The sequence below is a fragment of the Chiloscyllium plagiosum genome, chromosome 7 (genome assembly GCF_004010195.1).
Source record: "Chiloscyllium plagiosum isolate BGI_BamShark_2017 chromosome 7, ASM401019v2, whole genome shotgun sequence".
Taxonomy (NCBI): Eukaryota; Metazoa; Chordata; class Chondrichthyes; order Orectolobiformes; family Hemiscylliidae; genus Chiloscyllium; species Chiloscyllium plagiosum.
The window spans coordinates 88,196,431-88,209,833 of NC_057716.1; positions in this window are offsets into that span (position 1 = coordinate 88,196,431).

The following is a 13,403-nucleotide window of genomic DNA, read 5'->3' on the forward strand; positions in this document are numbered from 1 at the left end:
CACCTTTCCTAAAGAGTTGCATCACAATAGCCAACCTCCAGTCTTCCTGCACCTCAACTATGTCTATTGATGATAAAAAGATCTCAGCAAAGGGCCCAGCAATCACTTCCCTACATTCTCACAGAGTTCAAAAGTACACCTAATCAGCTCCTGGGGATTGATCCAACTTTGTGCTTTTTAAGACACCCAGTGCCTCCTCCTCTATAATATGGACATACACGTAGATATTACATTCCAAATCAATGCAGAGGCTTCCACAGGTGGTCTGACCAGGTTTGCAAGCCGCTGACCACCCACACTGATCCCCAGTCCTTGCTCTACTCCATGTCTCCAGCTCGCTAGACTCCATCTTTCAACCGCTCCACCACCTATCGATGCGTCCAGCCTGCTCTGCTCAATCCCTCAGCTGCTCCGATTAGCTACATGCCTCTAACCCCCATTGAACTTGTATGACAGAGACTACAGGCTACAAATAGGTGAACTAAAGAGTCCTTACAGAAATTAGAAAACTCTGAGTAAAATGGGCATACAATAGTAACTTAAATTTATATAACACCTAATCAGACATAAGTTCCTGATTCAACATATTTGTTTTAATCTTTGTTGTTTTTGGACAACAAACTGAGAAATGTACATTGCTTTAAAAAGTAGGGAGGAAGTACAAGAAGTTATTTGAAGTTTTGGAGAAACAAATGAAGCTAACTGGTGCATATGAAACAATGTCACATTTTACATTGTTACATTGAGTCCAGGTAAATTGGTATAATTTATTATCAGACCAGGAATTCTCAGCATAGCAACAACCCTCTGTTTGGTCAGGTAGCATTTTAAGACAGACTCACAGACACAAGAAGAGTGAAACAGGAGCTATCAAGGAGCTTGCTGTATCCATCTTTTTCTCTCTACTCTTTCACAGTACATTTGCTCTTTCCAATATTTTTGTCAAAAGGGTGGAAAAGTTGCATATGGAAATGCTGATATCTAATAATTCACTAATGCTCTATACCTTTAGGGCTCACCAATCTAATGATGTCAAGGATATCATCCTTAGGAGGACAATTGTCTGGAGGCCATATACGTCACCACCTTTGGCGGTTAATCAAAACCATAGAATCATAGACATAGAGATGTACAGCACAGAAACAGACCCTTCAGTCCAACTCGTCCATGCCGACCAGATATCCCAACCCAATCTAGTCCCACCTGCTAGCACCTGGCCCATAACCCTCCAAACCCTTCTTATTCATAAACACATCCAAATGCCTCTTAAATGTTGCAATTGTACCAGCCTCCACCACTTCCTCAGGCAGCTCATTCCATACACGTACCACTCTCTGTGTGAAAAAGTTGCCCTGTAAGTCTCTTTTATATCTTTCCCCTCTCACCCTAAACCTATGCTCTCTTGTTCTGGACTCCCTGACACCAGGGAAAAGACTTTGTCTATTTATCCTATCCATGCCCCTCATGATTTTATAAACCTCTATAAGGTCACCCCTCAGCCTCTGACGCTCCAAGGAAAACAGCCCCAGCCTATTCGACCTCTCCCTATAGCTCAAATCCTCCAACCCTGGCAACATCCTTGTAAATCTTTTCTGAACCCTTTCAAGTTTCACAACATCTTTCTGGTAGGAAGGAGACCAGAATGCATGCAATATTCCAAAAGTGTACTCAATACTCAAAACCAGTCGAACACCATGTTACCCTGTAAGCAGCAAATTTGTAATGTGCCTTTACAATTATTTGGCCAAATAATATCCCAAAACTACAATGAGTGATAGGAATCAGAGCTGCAGGGAAGAGAAAATGTGTTGAATTTTGAGCAAGATAGTGATAAATCTCAAGAGTGCATAGACCACCAGTGGACTAGGTAAATACGTGGCACCTGAAAATTCATTCTGTTATGAAAGTTCCACATTTTTACAAGCATATAGATGTGTACAGCACTGAAGAAGGCCACTCAGCCCATCATTTCCACATCAGTTAATGAAGATCTGACTGCATTCACCTCTTTTCCGGCTTTCAGCCCATAGCTCTGGGGCTATGACAATGCAATTGAATATCTAAATTCTGCTTAAATGTTGTGAGAGTTTCTGATTCAATTGTTCATTCAGACAATGAGCTCCAGACTTGCACCACCCTCTGAGTGAAAACACTTCTCCTCAACTCTCTTGTTAATTTTCTACTTTTGAGATTAAATCTCTGTCCTCTGTTATTCATCCCTTTATTAATGGAAGAAATGCCTTCTTATCTATTCTTCTATGCTGCTCATAATCTTCACACCTCTATAGGTTCTCTCTCAACGTTTGCTGCTCCAAGGAAAACAATTCCAACCGACCCAATCTTTCCTCATATCTCAGATCCTCCGACCCATTCTGTTGAGTCTCCTCTGCACCCTTTCTAGTGCAATCAAATCCATTCAATAATGTCTTGTCCAGAACTTCAAATGAGAGACCTATGGCTGATGAGAAAGGCAAGGGAGAAGACAGCAAGGGCAAGAACATTAATTTTCAAATCCTCTCTGGCTACAGGTCAAGTGCTAGAAGACTAGAAGATGGGAGGGTGAAAGGAAAACAAATAGCCAGGGATGAGAAGGGACACCTGGTAAGAAATCCCAGGCCATAAAGGAATGCTCTGAGGATGGAATTGATGCACAAATGCCCAAGTGTTGACATTGTCACAAGGTGGAATACTTTGAAGATTGCTGGAAGTTGGATGGTAAATCCACAGGATTTATCAGGGTGTATGAGGTTAGTTGTATTAAAAAAGCCCTGATTGAGAGTATAACAGTCCAGGTTGTCGTGATTACATCTGTGATTCAAGTAATAGGACTGCTGTGATTGTGGGGAAACTATACAAGACATCTGAAAATTACAGGGATTTCTTATCAGAATGAAAGGTATCTCTTTATTCCTTAAATGTAGTGGGTAGAACTGTAGTTATACAAAGGGAAACAGAGCTACTTAAACTTTTTTACTGGGGAAAAGCATAACTTTTAAATGAATGGCAAGGTTTCATCAAATGGCATAGCAGTGAGTATATATCCATACTCAATCAGGTGCATATGGAGTTTGACTTAGTGTCTGGAATGGTAACTGTGGGACCGTTCATGATTTATCTATGATGGACATTTCTGAGGATGGAAGTATTTGCATTATCACAAATGTTAATGTTGATCCCTGTGACTGTAATGTCATATTCTGCTAGGAGAAAGTGAGGACTGCAGATGCTGGAGATCAGAGCTGAAAAATGTGTTGCTGGAAAAGCGCAGCAGGTCAGGCAGCATCCAAGGAGCAAGAGAATCGACATTTCGGGTATAAGCCATTCCTGAAGAAGGAATGACATTTTTCAGCATGTCATATTCTGCACTCTGTTCTGCTACCCTGACACACTTTGTATGGTATGATCTGCTTGTAGAGCGAAACAACATTTTTACTGTATCTTGGTACGTGCGACAACAATAAATCAAAAAGTAAATAAAAAAACAAAAAAAATCAAATTAAAATGTAGTAGGACCCCTGATATGGAGTTGACCGACTCCTGGGAAATGAGTTGACAGTGGCCAAAGTGAAAGCTTTTTCAAGTTTCACAGAAAGACATAAGCGATTTAAAGAAGATCAAGCAGTTAAAGGAAAAAGTTCGAGGAATTTTTCTTTTGTATGCAATGATCTGAGTAATTCCTAAGGAAAGTCTGTCAGGCTCATTGACATTCCCTGTTGGGATATGATGAGATTGAAATCCAGATAAAGCATTAATAATAATGTTACTGCAGTATTAATTCAGAGGTCCGGATTTATGCTTTGAGTACATGGGTTCAAGTTCTACCAAAGCAGCCAGTGGAATTTCAGTGCAATGAATAAATTTGGAATAGAAGCTAATGGTGACCATAGCATCTACCATAATTTTTTGTAAAAGCCCTTCTGGTTCACTAATGTCCTGCCCAGAAGGAAATCTGGCATCTTTACCCATTCTTTGCTGTTGTGTTGCCATAGTTCTACCAGACCATAGGGGCTGCTCTCCCATTAGAGAGACACAACTGGTGGTGATTTAACCTGAAGGCCACCGGCAAGGGAAGAGGTTGAGAAGGAGAGTCCTTCATGGTAGCATCAAACCGGTGATGGGAATTGAATCCATGCTGTTGGTAGCACATTGCTCTGTAAACTAACAGTCTAGCCAACTGGGCTAACCCAATTCCCTTACTGATTCTAGCCCATATGTGCCTCCAGACCCACAGCAATGTGGCTGATTCTTAACTGCACTATGAAATGGCCCAGAAGGTCACATGGTTCATAAAGAATTAAGGATGGGAAGTTAATCTGGCCTTGCCAGCATAAGCCAAAAAAGATAATAAGAATAGTTCAATGGATTCCCCACATTGCACAAAACAGAACCTGTCTCCACCTTCTGCAAAAATTCTACTCTTTGAAAACTGAAATGAGTTATATACCCAGAATGCATACCTTACATATTTGACTTGATGAGTGCAGTCACGAGAAATGAGTTTGAAGAAATGCGGGTACTAGTTGATTTGGGTTAGAATTTAACCTATACTAATTATAATGCAACACTTGTTTTAATAGACCATTTCCCACCCACAAGTGCCAACAGCAGAGCAATCTACTTAAATTTTGGATAGAATTAATTAAGCAGTGGCTGATAAAGGAGTGAAGGATAGGAAAATGGTAGCAACAGACCAAGATTGACAGAAATAGTGAGGCAGGTGAATAGAAATTGTTAAGTAGTAGAAACAAGATATATTTTGTTCGTTTACTATACAGGGTATGAATTTGTTTCCAAATATTTATATTCATTTAGGTTCAACCATCTTCAACTGGCTCAGTAAATGACCTTTCCTCCAACATATGGTCAGTAGTGGGGATGTTCACTAATGATAGCTTATTGTTCAATACCGTCCTTATATACAGAAGCTGTTTATGCCTGTCTACTGCAAGAACTGGACAACATTCAAGCTTGGGCTATTAAGTTAGAATTAGACTACATGATTACCTGTCAATGACCATTTCTAATAAGTGAGAACCTTCCATTGACAGGCACCGAGAGACAGCAAAAAATGTTGTTTTGCTCTACAGGTTAATCATACCATACAAAGTGCATCAGAGTAGTAGTATAGAGTGCAGGATATGGTGTTACACCGCAATGAAAGTGCACAGAGAGAGGGACCAACATTAACGTTTGAGAGATCATTAATTTTTGTGACTATGCAAACACTTCCATTTTACACTATCATTGCTGAATCCCACATCATCAATATATTCCTAGAGGCATGGCAGTCATCCACAGATTCAATCAATAAGCACATCGACCTGGACCCAATACACCGGCCACTGCAACGGACAGCTGGAACTGACAACCGGAAGCGGCAGATTCAAACCACTACAAATGCCGGAGGAAACACCACAGAAGCGCTTCACAGGAGGCTCCCAAGCACTGAGGATGTCACCTAGACAGGGGACGAAACGTCTGCAACACAAATTCCCAGCTCGGTGAACAGAACCACAACAACGAGCACCCGAGCTCCAAATCTTTTCACAGACTTTGAATTCTTCGGAGTTCTTCTTCTTCAGTAATGCTAGATTGATCACTGGTATTTGGCTTTGAAGTTGGTTGAGGTTCTTCGATGTATTGTCGATGTTTGAGAGTGAAGCATCATTTCTACTCAGAATTGAGAAATGTTGGCTTCAAATGATGCACACTTGTTCCACATAATATTGGTCTCTGTATTCTAAGTATACTCACAGCATTCCTTTAATTTTGAGTGGTGTTCTGCTGGCCTCATATACTTCTTCATCAGAACTTTATAGTTTTATTCTCCCCAGCTAAGGGATTTTCTCAATGAATAAATTCGAGTTAGAATTAGAATTAGAATTAGATTTTATTGTCAGGTGCATTCAGTATAGGGACACAGGAGTACAGTGAAAAGTGCACAATATCACCATTCCTGGCACCATCCTATGTACAAAGGTACTAGGTACAAAATCTTAAGTACATAGTAGAAAAATAAGGAAATATAGATAAAAGTTCAACATTAAAGTCCTTCTTATTATAATGCAGAAAAATAAAGAAATCAGGTTAAATGTTCAACATTGAAGTCCTTCTGAAGTGCTGAGCATGCCGGGCTCACGCTCACAACAAGGGTTTGATCTCCTCCACATTGGGCTCGATCACCCATTCTTGCAGCTGCCATAGATGCCGGTGGACCTCTATCATAGCTGTGCTGGGCTTTATCTCCCCTGCGCTGGGCTTGGTGTCCTCCAGGTTGTGCTTGTTCTCTTGCCAACTTGTTCTCACAGGGGAGAACATGAGAACAAGCCCATCTTTCTCGAAAACCCTTCATATTCATATACCCACATCCACAGAAACATTGAAACATAGAAGATAGGAGCTGGAGGAGGCCCTTTGGCCCTTTGAGCATGGCTGATCATCCAACTCAATCGCCCAATCCTGTTTCTTGCCAAACTTTTGATCCCATTTGCCCAAAGTATCTAGCCGCCCATTGAATACATTCAATGTTTTGGCATCAACTACTTCATGTGGTAATTCCACAGGCCCACCAATCTTTGCATGAATAAATGTCTCTTCATATCCATCCTAAATGATCTACTCTGAAACCTCAGACTGTGACCCCTGGTTCTTGACGCATCCCACCAACGGGAACATCCTCCCCGCATCTTCCCTGTTTAGTCCTGTTAGAATTTTAAAGGTCTCTATGAGATCCCCACCCCCACTCATCTGAACTCCAGCGAAAACAATCCTAATCTAGTCAATGTCTCCTCATGCGTCAGTCCCGCCGTCCCTGGAATCAGCCTGGGAAACCTTGGCTGCACTCCCTCGAGAGCAAGAGCATCCTTCCTCAGAAAAGGAGACCAAAACTGCACACAATATTCTAGGTGTGGCCTCACCAAGGCCCTGATTAACTGAAACAACACATTCTTGCTCCTGCACTTGAAACATCTCGCCCTTTAAATGTTGTAATTTTACCAGACTTCACCAGTTCTTCTGGCAGCTCATTCCATGCATGCACTATCCTCTGCATGAAAAGGTTGTCGTTTAGGTCCCCTTTATATCTTTCCACTCTCACCCTAAACCTATGCCCTCTAGTTTTGGACTGTCCCACCACAGGGAAAGGTTGTTGCCTCTTTACACTATCCATGATTTTATAAATCTTTATAAGGTTGCCTCTCAGCCTCCAACATTCTAGGGAAAATAGCCCCAGGCTATCCAGCCTCTTGCTATAGCTCAAAGCCTCCAAACCTGGCAACATCCTCATAAATCTTTTCTGAACCCTTTCAATAGGTTCTTCCTATAGAAGGGAGATCAGAATTACACACAATATTCCAAAAGAGGCCAAACTGATGTCCTGTACAGCCACAACATGACCTCCCAACTCCTATACTCAATGTTCTGACCAATAAAGGCAAACATACCAAACACCTTCTTCACTATCCTATCTACCTGCAACTCTACTTTCAAAGAACTATGAACCTGCACTCCAAGGTCTCTTTGTTCAGCAGTACTCCCAGAACTTTACCATAAAGTGCATAAGTTCTGCCCTGATTTACTTTTTGACAATGCAGCACCACAGATTTATCTAAATTCACCACCATCCGTCACTTTCAGCCCATTGGCCCATCTGATCAAGATTCTTTGCTGCCCACTACACCTCCAATTTTAGTTTAATCTGCAAACTTACTAGCCATGCGTCCTATATTCACATCCAAATTATTTATATTGATGATGAAAAGCAGTGGACCCAGCCTCAATCCTTATGGCATACTGCTGGTCATGGGCCTCCCTGTCTAAAAAACAATCCTTCATCACCACCCTTTCTGTCTTTTGCCTTTTGCCTTTGAGCCAGTTCTGTATCCAAATCGCTAGTTCTCCCTGTATTCCGTGTGATCTAACCTTGCTGGCCAGTCTACCCTGAGGAACCCTGTCAAATTCCTTACTGAACTCCATATAGATCACATCTACCATTCTGCCCTCATTAACCCTCTTCATTACCCCTTCAAAAAACTCAATCAAGTTAGTGAGGCACAATTTTCCACACACAAAGCCATGTTGACTATCCCTAATCAGTTGGCTTTTGTATTACACTTTCTTTGCTAGAATCCCACATTACCAATTTTGGTTTTCTTGTTTGCATCTTGCTAGCTTTAAGCTTGACATCCACATAGTCACCTTAGAATGTGTCTGTTATAACTTCTTCTTTGTCTCCTTAATCCGGGAAGGGTGACGCTCTTCCATTCTAACCTCTTAACCCAGCAAATTAAGAACACAGATAGTGGAAGGTAATGCTGAGGCCTTCAATCTTTTACCTGTATCAAGTTCTTCGTACCTGTTAATATGCATGGGCTCCCTGCCCATGATTTTAAAATTATCACTCTTACTTTCAAACCTTTCCATGGCACCCTGGTCTTACAACTCTGTAGAATCTTAAAAGTAATGGAGATCATGTAACCACTGTTGATTGTCAGGAAATCCTTACTTAGTTTGCTAATGTCCTTTAGGGAAAGAAATCTGATATTTGACATGAATAGAAAAGAATATGGGCCAAATGCTGACAAATGGGACTAGATTAATTTAGGATATCTAGTCGGCAAGGTTGTATTGGATCAAAGGGCCTGTTTTCGTGCTATACGTCTCTATGACTCTACGTTTATATCACCTGGACTGGCTGACATGTGACTCCAGACCCACAACAGTATAGTTACCTGTTATTTGCCCTCAGAAATGACCCTAGCAAGTTACTCAGGTCAAGAAGATATTCGGGAATCCATGATGGCCCATTCAGTGAATTCCACATCTCAAGTACAAATAAAACCAAAACTAACCCTGAAGAGTCCTACACGTGGTCAGCTCTGGAGAAGATTTTTTTTCTTTAAGGAATGTATTGAAGAAGAACTGCTTTTATTCAGTTAATTAACTAAGTGGTTGATTTTATGTCTGTTTTATATGTTTGATGTATATATTTTTATTTTTTTCCATTTTAACTTTATTTTCTGCAGGTTAAGAAAGGTATTTTATTTTACTAAATAAGGTGTAATTGAAGCATTTTTTTCAGCTTAATGTTATGAAGGCCATAGAGAAAGTACAGAGTGAGATGGCTAGTAGATTTAGAAAAGTTATTATCCACCAGGATCACTTAGATAGATGGGTGACTGTCAGGGAAGGTGAAAAGGTAGTTCAAAAGTCTCCAGTGGCTATTCCTCTATCAAATATATATTCAGTTTTTGGAATAGTTGAAGGGGATACTCTCTCCAAGGAAAATGGAAAGGCCAGTCAATTATTGGACACTTGAAATGATTCTTATGTTAGACATTATTTGACAAGATTTAATAATTACTGTTATAGAGAACTCTGCTGTCAGGGGCATAAACAAGAGATTCTGTGGCAGTGAGTGTAAAATTAGGATGGTTTGTTGCTTTTCTGGTGCTAGATTAAGGACATCTTTAAACATTTCAAGTATATTGTTGAAGGTGAGATTGAGAAGTCAGAAATTATTGTAACATTGGTGAGAACGACATTTTTAGGGAAAAGATTAAAGCAGTACAGAGTGAATTTAAGAGGTTAGGTAGAAAATTTTTAAAAAACCTGAAAAATAGTAATTTCTGGTTTACTTCCAATGCCAAACTCAAATGAGGGAAGGAACAAATGATTAAAGGGGTTAAATCAATAGCTGAAGAGCTGGTGTACTGTTCAGGGATTCAGGTTTTTGGACAATTGGAATGTCTTTAGGATAGGAAAGGCCTATTCAAACAGGATGGGTCTAACTTAAACTGGAAAATAACCTATATGTTAGGGAAATTTGGTCATTCGGTTATGGGAGACCAATGGGTGAGTGGAGGAATTCAAAGGAGCGGTGTAAATGAAGGATTACTGGGGAAGGTTCTGAATGTGAGGAGAGCACATCAATTAGAAAAGAAAGAAAAAGAGTCAGAGTCAACTTTGAAGAACTAAATTGCATTTATTTCATTGCAAGGGATCTTACAGGCAGGGCTGATGTACTCATGGCACGTTTAAGAACATGGGATTGGAATATCATAGCTATTACAGAAAATTGGCTGTGGGACCGACAAGACTGACAACTCAATGTTCTGGGTTTTATTTGCGAAAGGAAGGATAGAAAAGGAGGCAAAAAGGGAGTAAGGGGTACATTACTGTTGTAACTAGGGAAGATATTTCTGAAAAAAATTATCCAGTGAAAATATATGGGTAGAAATTACAAATAAGAAAGGAAAGATCACTTTGATGGGATCGTATTACAGACCCCTCGGTTGTAAGAAGGAAACTGAGAAACAACTATGGATGGAAATCTCAGATATATGTAAGCATAATATCATTGTAATTATGAGGGAACTTTAATTTTCAAAATATTGACTGGCACTTACCAGAGTTTTAAAGGTTTGGATGGTTAAGAATTTGTCAAATGTGTTCAAGAAAGTTTTCTTCATCAATTTGTGAAAGCTCTTAGTAGTGAAGGTGCAAAATTGGACTTTCTTTTGGATGGTAAGGCAGGGCAGGTGACTGAAGTAAAAATAGGGAACATCTTGGGTCCAGCAATCATGATTCTATTAGATTCAAAATGGTTATGGAACAGGATAAGCCTTCCATAAAAGTTAAATTGGAGTAAGACAAATTTTAATGGTATGAGACAAGAACTTTCAAAAGTTGATTAGAGTAGACAGTTCTCAGGTAAAAGGATGTCTGACAAGTGGGAGGCATTCAAGTGTGTGATGACAAGATTTCAGAGGCATTTGGTTCCTGTTAGAGTGAAGAGTAAGACTGGTAAGATTAGGGAACAATGGATGATTAAAGATATTGCGGTTCTAGTCAATAATAAAAGAGAACCTTATTTTAAACATAGACAATTTGGTTCAATTGAATCTCTTAATCAATATGAATTGTGAAGGAGCATTCTTAAGTGAGAAATCAGGAAGACAAAAAGGGGGTAAAGATAGCTTTGGCAGATAAGGTTAAGGATAATCCGAATGTATTCTAAAATACTTTAAGAGCAAACGGGTAACTAGAGAGTGGGTAGGTCCTCTTAATGATCAAGGAGGTCATCTTTGTGTTGAACGCCAGAAGTTGTGAGAGGTGCTAAATGAATATTTTGCATCAGTTTTTACTGTGGAAAAAGAAATGGGGTCTAGAGAATGTCAAGAAATAAACGTTGGTGTTTTAAAAGCAGTTCACATTTCAGAAGAGGAATTTGGGATGTCTGAGAGAATATAAAGGTGGATAAATCTCCAGGACCTGATCTAATGTATCCCAAAACATTGTGGGAATTATGTAAGAAATTACAAGTCCCATTGCAGAAATATTTGCATCATCTACAACTATTGCTGAGGTGCCGGATGACTGGAGGGTGGCTAATGTTGTATCTTTGTTTAAAAAAGATTGTGAGGAGAAACTGGGGAACTGTATACGTGTGAGTCTGACCTCAGTTGTGGGTAAGTTGTTGGACGTGATTATAAAGGGTAAGATTTATGAACATTTAGAGAGGCAAAAATTGATTAGGAATAGCGAGCATGGTTTTGTGCAAGGAAAATCATGTCTCACAAACTTGATTGAGTTTTTTGAGGAAGTTCCCAAAAAGGTTGATGATGACAGAGCAGTAAACAGTGTTTATTTGGATTTTAGTAAAATCTTTGACAAGCATCCATATAGTAGACTAATTAGTAAAGTTATTTTACATGGGATTCAGGGAGAGCTTGCCAATTGGATGCATAATTGGTTTAATGGCAGGAGACAGAGCGTAATAGTGGAGTGTTCCTTTTCGGAGTGGAGGCTTGTGAGTAACGGTGTTCCACAGGAATGCGTTCTAGGTCCTCTTTTGTTTTGCATTTACATAAATGATTTGGATGAGAATATAGAAAGCGTGGTTAGGAAGTTTGCGGATGACCTCAAAATTGGTGGCATAATAGACAGTGAAGAAAGTTTTCTAAGATTTCAGAAGGATTTTGATCAAATGGGTCAATGGGCTGAAAAATAGAGGTGGAGTTCAATCTGGATAATTGTGAGGTATTGCATTTTGCTACAACAAGCAAGAGTCGGGCTTATACATTTTATGGTAGGGCCTTGGGTAGTGTTGTAGACAGAGGGACCGAGGGGCACGAGTACATAACTCTTTAAAGTTTGCATCACAGATAGATAGGGTGGTTAAAAAGGCATTTGGCACACTTGTCTTCATTGCTAAGTCCTCTGAATACAGGAGTTGGAATGTTATGTTGAGGTTGTATAAGACGTTGGTGAGGCCTTTTCTGGAATACTGTATCCAATTCTGGTCACCCAGTTATAGGAAGGATATTATCAAGCTGGACAGGGTTCAACGAGATTCATCAGGATATTGCTGGGTATGGAAGGTTTGCATTATAAAGAAAGGCCGGATAGGTTAAGACTTTTTCTTCACTCGAATGTAGGAAGTTGAGAGGCAACCTGACAGAAGTTTATAAAATAATGAGAGGAACCAGTTGAGTTGATGGCAGCTGTCTTTTCCTTACGACAAGGAATTTCAAGCCTGTGGGGCATATTTTTAAGGTGAGAAGAGAAAGATTTAAGAAAGGAAGTGAGGCAATTTTTTACAGAGGACTGTTATGTGTGGGTGCAGGTGCAAATACAATGTTTAAAGTACATTTACATGGATACGTGAACAGGAAAGGTTTTGGAAGGATATGAACCAGGAGCAGTCAGGTGGGATTAGTTTAGTATGGGATTATGTTCTACATGGTCTGCTTGGACCGAAGGGTCTGTTTCCATGCTATAATAACTATGACTCTGGTATTCTCTTACCACCTCTCCACCTGTCCTTTTCTCTCTCTTCCTTCATGCTCTCTAAGCCTATATTTTCAGTCACCTCTCTCCATATTGTCTCCATCAGTAACCAATTTCATTTTCTGACTTTCTCAATCGGCGCATTGGGACAGTTCATTGTATTAAAGTGCACCATGTAAATGCAAGTTGTTATTGAGTTTCGGCTCTGTGAGTAATGTGGAGTACGGGCAGGCATGACCATCCATTTGACAATCATACAAGGGCTAGCGGGAAAGCTGGAACCTGGAGATGGAAATGTGTTGCTGGAAAAACGCAGCAGGTCAGGCAGCATCTAGGAAACAGGAGAATCGACGTTTCGGGCATTAGCCCTTCTTCAGGAATGAGGAAAGTTGGTCCAGCAGGCTAAGATAAAAGATAGGGAGGAGGGACTTGGGGGAGGGGCGTCGGAAATGTGATAGGTGGAAAGAGGACAAGGTGAGGGTGATAGGTCAGACTGGGGTGGGGCGGAGAGGTCGGGAAGAAGATTGCAGGTTAGGAAGGCGGTGCTGAATTTGATGGATTTGACTGAGACAGGCTGGGAGGAGGGGAAATGAGGAAACTGGTGAAACCCGAGT